The 12,570-nt window shown below is 41.2% G+C and overlaps 1 pseudogene; it reads left to right on the forward strand.

Annotated features, from left to right (window-relative positions):
* Positions 1-11,187: 11,187 nt before the first annotated feature.
* LOC142440576 (microtubule-associated protein RP/EB family member 1 pseudogene) lies at positions 11,188-12,127 on the forward strand (annotated as a pseudogene).
* The last annotated feature ends 443 nt before the right edge of the window (positions 12,128-12,570 follow it).

Genomic DNA, 12,570 nt, shown 5'->3' on the forward strand with positions numbered 1-12,570 from the left:
ATTTGTTTCTAAAAACTTCCTAATTTGTTCTGGACCAGTACCCACTGATTTTGAAGTAGAGATTTTTGCCTTCCAAATGTTCACACTTGTTTTCTTATTTGTCTTGTTGTTGATTTCCAGCCTTATGGCATAATGGTTGGAGGGAAGTCTGAGTGATCTCTATGTGCTTGAATTTACATAGGCTCAAATTGTGCCCCAGGATGTGGTCTATCTTCAAGTATGTGCCATGTAAGCTTCAGAAGAATGTGAATTTCTTTTGCATTTGGGTGGAGAGCTCTTAAAACGTCTATCAGATCAAGTTGTCTAATTGTAGAGTTTAGTTCTGTAGCTACCTTGTTAAACTTCTTTCCCAGTGATCTATCACAGAGAACCATGTGTTAAAGTCACCTAATATGATTGTTGAGTCTGTAATTTCTTTGATCATCTTTTGCAGCTTTTGATTGATGAATTTGTCCATTTATCAATGGGCGCATATATTTATTATGCTCACTGGTTCCCTACTGTTCCCTTGAGCTTATTATAGTGCCCCTCCTTATCTCTCTTTATGGCTGGCACCATGAGATAAATTTTTTGAGAGATTAGGATCACAACCCCTGCATTTTTTAAATTGCCATTTGCTTGTTATATTTTTTCCCAGCCTTTGAATCTCAGCTTATTTTTGTTTGCAAACTTGAGCTATGTCTCTTGTAGGCAGCAGATTGATGGGTTTTGTTTTCTAAGCCAGTCCACTAGTTTCTGTCTTTTACTCAGCGAGTTCAATCCATGTAGATTAAGAGTTATTACATCCGTCTGTGGACTGTGTGATGTCATCTCGTACCTTTTGTTTTGGGTGTTTTCCTGCCTCCTTCCTTATCAGTGCATTATGCATGTGTGTTTGTGATTCATCCTTGCCTTCTTGTCACTGTTGAGCCAATGCTATCTTGGGGGCTGCTTCAAATGTGTTTCCCTCTGAGTGGAGTTGTTCTATGTGGCGTGGCGGTCTCTTTCTTGTTTGTGCTCAGTGTGTATTGTTCTTCTGCCAATACTGGGTTGATAGGTTCTCCATCTATCTTGATAGATAATTTGGCTGGCTAGAGTATTCTTGGGTTTGCATTATTGTCTTTCAACTTTCAGAATATGTTACTCCACTCTCTACTCCTCTTCATGGTGTCTGTCTACTGGTAAGCCTGAGCATATTCTTATTTATGTATCTTTAAAGGTGACTGAGTTCCCCCCCCCCCCATAACTTCTCTTTTGATTTTCTTCTTTTCCTCAAAGTTAGATAGATTATTATATGCCTTGGAGAATTCTTCTTGAGATTCAGTCTAGCTTGTGTTCGTTCAGGCTCCTGAATGGTTGCCTGGTTTTCAGTCATAAAGTGGGGCCAGTTTTCCTTTAAGAATTCGGTTGCTATTTTTACTTCTTTGATATTTTCTGTTGCTATTTTTACTTCTTTGTTGTGTCTTGTTCTGGTAGTTCAATGATTCTAATGTTGTGCCTCTTCATAGCATCAGACATGGCTCTCAGGTTTTCTTCAGCCTCTCTGATTATATTGTTGGACTGCCTTTCCCATTTGTTGAAGTCTGCCTGGTTGTCCTTGAGGTCACTGGTATAATTCTCTGCTGCTTCTTCTTGTCCATTAGAGAAGTCTTTGAATTTGTTATTTGTTACCTTGTCCCTTAAGTCTTGTATTTAGTGCATGGGCTTAATCTCATCTATTGTTTCATCCTTTTTTCTGTATTGGTTCCCTCGTATGGTGTATGGCTCCAAACAGCATTCTGCAGATTTCTTTCTGTGGCAGATCAATATCTGTTTCTTCTATTAACATAATTAGTTTCAGGACTTCTGCTGACTTGCATTTTGTTTCTCTTGATTTTTCGTTGAAGTTGTTGAGACAGTTTGCTATCTGTGTGTCATTGTGGAGGAGCTCGGTGCCATTTTCCCAGAGTCAAAGAGCCCTGGGTTCTCTCTTTGGGAGGTTGTTAGAAATGTTTCAGGGGCTTCCTATAACCAACTGCCCGGGGATAGGGGTGTGTCAGGCTATGGCTTTTGACCCTCTCAGGTTATCCTCTCACCCTAGCCTATTTTGTTCTATGGAGGGCAGGTGGGATAGCACTATCAGGGAATGCTGGATGGACAGTTGCAGGCTGAGAGTCTGGGTCTGTTTACCGATTGGGCAAGGAGCTGCCTCAGTTTGGTGGAGAGCACTTGAAGGAGTCCTCGGAGGTGGATTGAGGCCAGTAGTGGTCAGAAGCCCTAGGTTTCAATCCAGGGAGGGCTACTGGTGTATTGGAGCATCCATGGGGTGCCTGCTGGAGGCTCCATGAGGCCTGGGGATGCACATTGGAGGTGAACTATTAACTATCTTTCCAATAGTAAGGCTGTTCTAGACCCTTGCCTGTGGCTAAAGCATATTCACCAGTGGTTCAGTCTGGCTAGATACTCTGCAGATGTGTTTGGGGCTACTACCATCCCCCATAGTCCTCTACAAATTGGGTGTCCATAATTTTTGCCCTGATGCTTTTCTCCTCACCATATTTGAATTTTGTAATTGTCATCTTTGGATCACACAAGTTGGTGTGCTTCTTCCTTGTGTACTTAGTTGACTCCTCGCTTAGATGGCTGCTTGTTTGAATACAAGTCTTTATGACCTCAGACATGAGTCTGATAGCTGGGCACTATCTGCTTTCTTCACCACACTTTGTTCTAGAACCCTTATCTTCAGTGATCATTTCATGAAGGTGAGTATCATGAAGGTGATCATTTCATGAAGGTGAGTAAGATAATGATGTAAGAACTGATTATTCTTAAGTTGAAACTAGGATTTGTTTTGAACCCCAAAACTATTTTTAAATTTGCTGTGATTTGGGAGCCAAAATATGTCATATCACTCCATAATTCAATCATGTCAAACATAATTGTGCAATTTCTTCCATAATCATACATATTTTCCAAAATATACTTTTCCTTCCTAGACTCTTGACATCATGCCCGCCTGATCTCCTCCACCCCTCTATATTCCCCTTCTCCTAAACCCGTTATACTTACTTTCCTTGTAGGCTCAACATCTCTGGATTTCATTAACCCATAAATAAAGAAACAAATAACACAACATCCAGAAGGTGAGCCCCAAAGGTGATGCACCTCTGAGATACACTCTAATATAAACAAGCATAAGCGAAATTTAACACCACAGGACTGTCATGTACCAAAATCTTGTTTGTTTACCAACCAAGAGTATGCCGCTCTCAGTACAGCTATTTTCTTCTACCTCAGACACCAGGAGTTTTCTAGCTTAAGCCCTCAAGTTACAACTTTTCCTGGGGTAGAGTCCAGTTTAATCAGCGGAGTTCCCATTTTGGGTCTCATCAATGCAGTCTCTGGAGCATGACATGTAACCCAAAGATCCAGGATTCAGTGTCCCAGTGTTCTGCAGCACCTGGCCTGGGCTCCTGGGATACCCCTAGATGCCCTAGGTCAAAGTGCCCTCCTGCTGCATGTCACTAAAGACCCTCCTTACCTAGTGATCCCAAGAACATCCTCATATCTCTGCCCCACACCTGGTAGTAGGCTCTCCCTTTCCTCCCCTCAACAGGCATGCACCTATGTTCGCCCAAACTTGAGTGTTCCCTCTTTCCTCTCCTGCACTGCCCCTCCAATCAGTAAACTCATCCCTCTAACAGGGCCACCTCCCTCTCCAGGGGACTGCACCCCAGATCTACAAGGCTCTCTCTCTGCAGACAGCATCTCACCTTCTCTCCCAACCATTTGATCCCAGCTGTCATGAGCTGCACTCCGGCTAAACCTATAGTATACTTACCTGGAGTGGTCCAACTATTACTTAATAATCAGCCAAACTATACTAGGCATGTACTTAGAAGCCTATACCCTGCTAAGTTGCTATTAAAACACTAATAGTGTTCACAATGAAGGTATTCTGTGGGTGGAAAACTCTTAATTTTTGCATATCTAAATATGCCTTTTCTTCCTTAGCTCAACAATCACAGCCACTCTCTCCCTGGTGGGGTTTTTTAAATCTAGTGGTGCTGAGAAAGCTTCTGTTAACTTATAAGTTTTATGTAATTCATGCATAATGTTAATTTTTAATGGAAAGTTTTAAGAATTTTCTTTTTTATTACAATGGGTCTAATTTTTCCATTTCTTTTCCTCCTAAAGCTCTAATCTGATCTTTGTTGAAAATGCATGTTACCAGGTTTTTATTCCATTTCTTTATTTCTTTGGCTGAGAATTGCTTGGCCTACTTTAATCTTTTAAAAATGCATTGTATTTTTACAAAAGTTTACACAGAAAGTAAAGTTTCCGTTTGATAATTTCCCAACAAATTGTCTAGTGACATTTTTTCACAGTGGATCAACATTCTTTTTGTGTTTGCTTTGTTCCATTCGGAAATGTCTGGATACAGACAGTCCTTGGGTTACAATGTTCCCTTAGGGAAAACTCAGGCGTACCCACTAACAGTTACACTAATTTGCTCTCATTTTGAAATGATTGAAACAGCTCTTACAACAAATTTTTCTTCACCTGCTACATACAGCTTTTACTTATTTATGTTCTTAATTTTTTACTGTGAATTGGATGAAAGTTAGCAGAGCTAATTGGTCTTTCGATCAACATGCATACATATACTGTTTTATGTTATCGGTTTCAATCTGCACAATGTAAACCACTCATCCCATTTTTTCCTTGTGTTTCCTGTTTCCATTCCTCCTTTTTGTCCCCTAACCCTTCCTGTCTTATGAATTTTGCCCTTGGGCAAAGGCTGCTCTGTTGATCTCCTATGGTTGACTGTTCTAAGGAGCGAGTGCTTCCTTTAGGTTATTGTTCACCTGCCTAGTCTATGGACAAAATATTAAACAATGCAGGAAACATACAATGACTATGAAAGGAGTATAAAATCATTGTATCAAAATGAGCAGGTCCACATCCAGTCATTTCAAGAAGTATCAAAAGATCAAGAACTGATGGTTTTTAGAGAAATCCAACCTACACTGAAGGCATTGGTGAAAAACAAGGATCCAGGAATGGATAGATTACCAACTGAAATGTTATAACAAACTGATTCAGTGCTAAAGGCACTCACTAATCTATGCTAAGACATTTGGAAGACAGCTAACTACCTGGCCAACGGACTGGAAGAAATGTATATTTATGCAAAAGAAAGGTGATCCAACCAGAAACCAAACTCAGTACCATTAATCAATTACAACCAACAGTGACCTTACAGGGCCGACGAGAACTGCCTTTGCGGGTTTCCAAGACTGTAAATCTTTACTGGAGGAGAAAGCTTCATCTTTCTTCTAAGGAGCAGCTGAGATCAAATTGGCTGATTTGTGTTGTTTGTTTCTTCTGTGTTCGCTAGTTGTTCTGTCCTGCACTGAAAGTGGGGTATGGGAGTTTTCTATGATTGTAGATTTGTCTATTTCTCAGTTAACTTCTGTTGGAGTTTGAACCACGTATTTTGAGGCACCTTCACTGGGTGCCCTGATAGTGCTATCTGAGTAGTTCTGTTCTGAGGGAGCTCTGCTGACCTTGTGGTCAGCAGCAAATATATAACCCAATATACTACCAGGACTTCTAGGTTATCCAATAGAATGTGGAAATTATCAAACAACATCATCGAAATATCACATTCAAGCAGAATTCAGAAGAAGACACCGTTTAAGGGGTAGCATTGCTGTTATCATGAACATTTTGGCTGAAAGCCGAGAATATCACAAAGATGTTAACTTGTGTTTTATTGACTGTGCAAAGATATTTGTGTAGATATTTGACTATGGATAACATTGTGAAGTTAGGGAGTTCCAGACCACTTAATTATGCCCATGCAGAACCTGTGCTTAGACTAAGAAGCAAGAGCCGAACAAGAAGACACTGGAAAAGAATATATACTGTACTGTTGTTGGGTGGTGTGTTCTGTACATGTCTATGAAGTCAAATTGGCTAATTGTGTTTCGTATATCTGTGTTCTTTCTAGTTGTTCTCTTATTGAAAGTGGGGTTATTGAAGTCTCCTACTATTAATGTCGATTTGTCTGTTTCTTGCTCCAGTTCAAACTGTTAGAGTTTGATTGTATATAATGAGTTGCTTTTTTAAAATTGGGGGCTCTTACAGCTCTTATAACATGCTGTGGTAGTTACATAATCTGGTGTCAATTTGGAACTTTAGAGGATAAAGAGTGAAGGGGTGGAGTCTAGTCTGTCAATCATGTCATAGCCAGTGAGGCCTCTGTGTGGACATGGCCTTCTTCCGAGACTTCTGGGAACCCCTGTACTCTCCTCTTTGGAGGTGGGAGACAGACTCTATCTCTCTGCTGACTCCCTGGGAGATGTTGCAGCTGACAAGACATATGGAACTACACTAGTGTCCTGAGCTGGAGAAGCCACATGGACGTACCCTGATGCAACCAGAACCCTGAAGCCAGAGTAGCCACATAGAGATCCCTGCCAGTGTTGAGATGCTCACAGCACCACTGGATCCAAAGACTTTCTACCAACTAGCTGTGACCATCCTGCATTCGGCATCATTGCATACGTTTTGTGAGTCTGAAGGGGATTTTATAGATTGGTATCGGACATATGGGTTAACATAGAATTTATGGCTTAGATAGGACTAGGTTGCAATACTTTCTTAATGTATAATTACCCTTTTTTTTTGGTCTGAAAAAAATTTGTATTGCACAAATTTTCTGGAATTTTTCTCACCCATGCAGTTTTCAATTTTCTAACTTTTTTTTGCTAATGAGGCTTAGTGATTATCCTGTGTTCTCCAGGAGAATATAAAACACAGTTTCCCTAACCTGCTGAGCTGCATTCTCTTTCTTGACTCTGACTGGCCCATCAGATCTTCTCAGGCAGTCTGTTTTTAAGATTATCCCTTTCTTGTGGAGGCCCACGCTACTGAGAGACCTTATCTTCAACCATACAGTGTCACAGAGATTATTGGGTTTGTGTAAACCTGTGCATGTATGAACTGGAATTTTAGTAGCAATTCTTTTTGACTGCTCTGTGTGTGTGTGTGTGTGTGTGTGTGTGTGTGTGTGTGTGTGTGTGTGAAAGTGTCTAGCTGTTGTACAATGGAAAAATAGCCACTGCTACTGACCTGACTGGTTTCCTGTTATTGTCATGTGCTGTTGAGTTCTTCCCAAACACAGCAACCCTAGAGGACATAGAGGAATTGCCCCAGAGGTAGTGGTTGTCACCGAAGCAGACTGCCACACCTTTTGGTCATGGAGCGGCTGGTGGGTCCTAACCACTGACCTTCAGTTAGCAGTTGAACACTTAACAATTGGGCCATGAGGGTACCTTTTTTTTTTAATTGGGGCTCATAAGGTTCTTATCACAATCTGTACATACATCAATTGAGCAAAGCACCCTTATACATTTGTTGCACTCGTCATTCTCATAATTCACCTTCCACTTGGGTTCCTGGAATCAGCTCTGTTTCCCTTTTTTTCCCCCGTCCCCCTCCCTCCCAGATCCCACCCCTGGTCCCTTGATAGTTTATAAATAATGATTATATCTTATCTTACACTCCCCGGTGTCTCCCCTCACCCGCCTCTCCATTGCCCATCTCCCAGAGAGGAGGTTACACATAGATCTCCGAGATCGGTTCTCCCTTTCTACACCCCCTTCCCTCCTGGTGTCGCCACTCCCACCGCTGGTGTTGAGGGGTTTGGCTGTCCTAGATTCCCTGTGCCTCCAGATCCCCACTGCACCTCTGTACATCCTCTGGTATAACCAGGTCCACAAGGTAGAATTGGGGTCATGATGATTGGGAGGGGAGGAAGCGCTCAGGAACTAGAGGAAGGTTTTTAGTTTCATTGTTGTTACACTGAACCCTGAGTGACCCATCTCCTCCCCACTACCCCTCTGGAAGGGATGTCCGGCTGTGTACAGATGGGCATTGGGTCCCCATCATGTACTCCCCCTCTTTCATGGTGATGTGATTCTCACCACCACCCCACCTTTGTTGTTTGAGACCTTAATTACCCTTTTTATAAAACTCTCTTATACACATATTTGTTTCTCTAGTCTACCTGGACTAACACATATTCCATCCATCAATTGTATCAAGTATATATGTATGTGTGTGTGTGTATATATATATGCCATCATCATTTTCTAAGCATTTACTTTTTTTATTTGAGTCCTTGGTAGCAGCTCCTCTTTTTTCCCTTCCTTCCCCTTCTCCCACTCTCATGACCACTTGATAAACAATAAATTATTGTTGTTTTCATATGTACATAGGCCAATATATGAGGTGCTTTCATTGGATGCCCTGATAGTGCTGTGGGTCAGTGGTTCAAACCACTGGCTTTTCTGAAGGAGAAAGATGAAGGTCACTGCTCCTATTTAGACTTACAGTCTCAAAAACAACAACAAAGAATATTGTTGAGAATGAGGGGTGTTAGAGCAGAGAAGGGTCACAGGAAGGGATGAGTCAACCAGGACACAGTATAGCACCAATGAAACACACAATATTCCTCTGGTTCTTTGAGACTTTTTTACCCCCCCATAATCATGACCCAAGACCTGCCTTTCAGTTCTAGCTAAACTAGAGCATGTACACTGGTACAGATAAGAACTCACAACACACAGAATCCAAGTAAGATAAACCCCTCAGGAACAGAAATGGGAGTAGCAATACAAGGAGGGCAGGGAGGAGGTGAAGGGAGGAGGGGAGGAAGGGGGAACTGATTGCAATGATCCATGCAGAATTCTGCCCCCCTCCCCCCCAGGGGTATGAACAACAGAAACATGAGTGAAGGGGGATGGCGGTCAGTGTATGATGTGAAAACAATAATAGTTTATAATTTATCAAGTGGTTACAGGGGGGTGGTGGGGAGTGGGAAGAGAAGCCAATACCAAGCGCTCAACAGAAAGTAAATGTTTAGAAAATAATGATAGCAACATATGTACAAATATGCTTGATACAATTGATGTATGGAATGTTATAAGAGCCCCCAATAAAATGATTAAAAATAAATAAATAAAAAGTCAGTCTCAGAAACTTTGTTAGTCTAGGTAGGCTAGAGAAACAAATCCAGAGACACTCATATATATGTAAAAGAGAGCTTTATATCAAAGAATAATTATATATTAAGAAAACATCTCAGCCCAGTCCAGATCAAGTCCATGAGTTTGATATTAGCCCATATGTCCAATACCAGTCTATAATTTCCTCTTCAGACTCATGCAACACATGCAATGATAACAAATGCAGGAAGATCACAAGCCATTGGGTGGAAAGTCTTGTGGATCCAGTGGCGGTGGAAGCATCTCAATGTTGGCGTGGGTCTCCATGTGTCTCCTCCAGCTCTCTGGGTGTCTCAACAGTAGGAAAAGAAGGCAGAGAGAGTGGATCTGGCCTCCAGCGAGCTATTTATCTCTGTTGCACCTTCAAATGAGGTCATCCATTTAGACTCCACCCCTCCACTCAAATTGACAGATTATGTAACTGCCATAGAAACCTTATATTGTGTCACTAGATGTTCATTGACTCATCGTTAATTTTTCCCTCATTTAGTGTATATTTATTATGATTGTGTTCTCTTGTTAAATGGACCCTTTAGCCATTGTATAAGGTACTTCTCTATCTCTTTTGCTTTTTGTTGCCTTAAAAATTATTTTATCAGAAATTAGCATCGCTATTTGGAAATATGTCAATTTCACTGGTAAATTTGTTGGATAATTTTGCTGGGTATATAATTATTCTCCCTTTCCTTCCCCTCCCCACCATAGTCTTATGTGTCATACTGTTGCTTTCTTGTCTGCATGGTTTCTGCAGAGAATCAGAGTTCAGATTTTTTAGTTATCTTATGTAGCTAACTTTTCATTTTTCCCAAGATGCCTTCAGGATTCTTTCCTTGTTTTTGGTTTTGGAAAGTTTATTACATGTATTGGTGATCTAAGATATTCTGCAATGAGATAGATTGACACAGTGGCTGCAACAATGAACAATTCCAACCCTGAGGATGACTGAGGATTGAGTAATGCTTCCTTCTGCTATTGGTTCACTGTGAGTTACACATGACCCTATGACACTCAACAGCAACAGGGTTTATACATAGAAGTTCAATGGCTAAATCATAAGGTGGATCTAATTTTAGCTTTTAAAAAATGTGTCCTATAATTTTCCATAGTAGTTGCAACTTTTTACAGTCTCAAAAGCAATGGATAAAGATTCCGGTCCCTTGCTAACATTTTTCTTTTTTAATCAATGCCATTTTAGTTGGGGGTAAGATGGTATCTCAGTTTAGTTTTGATTTTCATCCCTCTAATGACTATGATCATGAACATCTTTTCTTACTCACTTATTTCTTGGCTGCTTAGATATCCTCTTTGGTTAAAATCCTATTTGTCCTTTGTCTATTTTGTGATTTTGTTGTCTTTTGTAGTTGAGTTCTTGAACTTTTCTATTGATTAAGATATTAATCTCTGTTGGAAAATTTGTTTCTAAAGATTTCTGCCCCTACAGAAATAGGCAGTCTATTTACTCTCTTAATAAATTCTTTTTGATGAGCATATGTTTGAACAACATAGAAGTCCCATCTATGTTGTCTTCTTCTATTTATGCAGTTGTTGCTGTATGTTATCCTATTTTAATAAAATATTAGGCCCCCACAGTTCAAAAAGGTTTCTTATAGTTGGAATAGGAAAGACTAAAACAACAGCCTATCTTTTGGAATCTATAAAAACCACTTGTGCAAAGGTACTGTGTTCTAAGTATTGAGCTGTTGATCAAGCTAGCTGCAATTTTTTCTTTGTAGCCAAATTTTGTAACAGTATCCAACAATAAAACAATCTTCTGTGTTCCATGCCCTCTTGCAATGAATTTGGGAAAACCAGGAAGGAGATCATCTCTCAAATGAAACTCATTGCCCTGGAGTCAATTCTGATCAGCTATATACAAAACCAAAGCAAAACAAGATAGACAGCTTAGCAAATGGCTAAGGCTACCTGCATACTAATTTACAGGTAAGAGATTCAGTAAATCTTTCATATGTAACACTCCATGGACAATATTATTTCAGATCAATTTGAACAGATACTGACTGGCCTGTCATACTTGACTACTAAAAAATACTGCAAAAACCAATTACTATAAAAATGAGTTGCGCTTTACATCAATGCATAACAGGGCGTGCGTGTGAGGTCATCGCACGGGCGGGCGGGGCAAGGCGGTTTGAACGAGACGAAGATGGAACCGGAGCCGGATACGGGCACTGGACGAGGTTCAGTTGAGAGCCCAAGATGGCAGTGAATGTATACTCGACGTCAGTCACCAGCGATAACCTGAGTCGACATGACATGCTGGCTTGGATCCCTGCATTTGAATCTGACCAAGATCGAACAGTTGTGCTCAGGGGCCGCTTATTGCCAATTTATGGACATGCTGTTTCCTGGCTCCATTGCCTCGAAGAAAGTGAAATTCCAGGCTAAGCTAGAACACGAATACATTCAGAACTTCAAAATACTACAGGCAGGTTTTAAGAGGATGAGTGTTAACAAAATCATTCCCGTGGACAAATTAGTAAAAGGGAAGTTTCAGGACAACTTTGAATTTGTTCCGGGGTTCAAGAAGTTTTTTGATGCAAACTATGATGGCAAAGACTATGACCCTGTAGCTGCCAGACAAGGTCAGGAAACGGCGGAGGCCCCTTCGCTTGTTGCTCCAGCTCTGAATAAACCGGAGAAACCTCTGGGCACTAGCAGTGCAGCACCACAAAGGCCCATTGCAACCGAGATCTGCTGTGCCTGCTAAACCCGGCCCAGGTGTGCTGAGGAAGAACCCGGGTGTGGGCAACGGGGATGACGAGGCAGCCGAATTGATGCAGCAGGTCAACGAGCGGAAGCTCACCGCTGAAGATCTGGAGAAGGAGAGAGACTTCTACTTTGGGAAACTGAGGAACATCGAGTTGATCTGCCAGGAGAACGAGGGGGAAAAGGACCCGGTGCTGCAGAGGATTGTGGACATTCTCTACGCCACAGATGAAGGCTTTGTGATACCAGATGAAGGGGGCCCGCAGGAGGAGCAAGAAGAGTATTCACAGCCTGGACCAGCAGAGCACCAGCCCAGTTCTTCACTCCAAATCATGTGCTTCACTGTAAAATACTCCCTTTTATGATTCGTAGAGGTTTCTTTTCATAAGCAAAAAGTACCTCCTCTTAAAGTGCACTTTGCAGAAGTCTCACTCCTTTATCCATTCGTTTGAGTTAGGAGCTTTCTACCTTGTAGCAGAGCAGTATTAACATCGACTTGGCTCACCCAGAGAGCAAAGAGGTTCACCCCATGGCTCACTGTGCGCTTGCTGGAGATGGTGTCAGTGGAGAAATACAAAGACTGAATTGAATTTTAAGCTAATGTGATTCCTTGGCCGAGAACATTTAATAAATAAATAATGCCTTAAAAATGAGTTGCATCTGAAGTTACATTAGACAAAAACAAATGAGGATTGGATGGAACAGAAAACCTTGATAATAACCACTAAGTGCTCTCAAACCTTGAATCTCCAGCCTGCTTGCCATTGTTTATTGTTTTGTTTTTACTGGAACTACTGGAGCCAGACAC

The sequence above is a fragment of the Tenrec ecaudatus genome, chromosome 2 (assembly GCF_050624435.1).
Source record: "Tenrec ecaudatus isolate mTenEca1 chromosome 2, mTenEca1.hap1, whole genome shotgun sequence".
NCBI classification, from domain to species: Eukaryota; Metazoa; Chordata; class Mammalia; order Afrosoricida; family Tenrecidae; genus Tenrec; species Tenrec ecaudatus.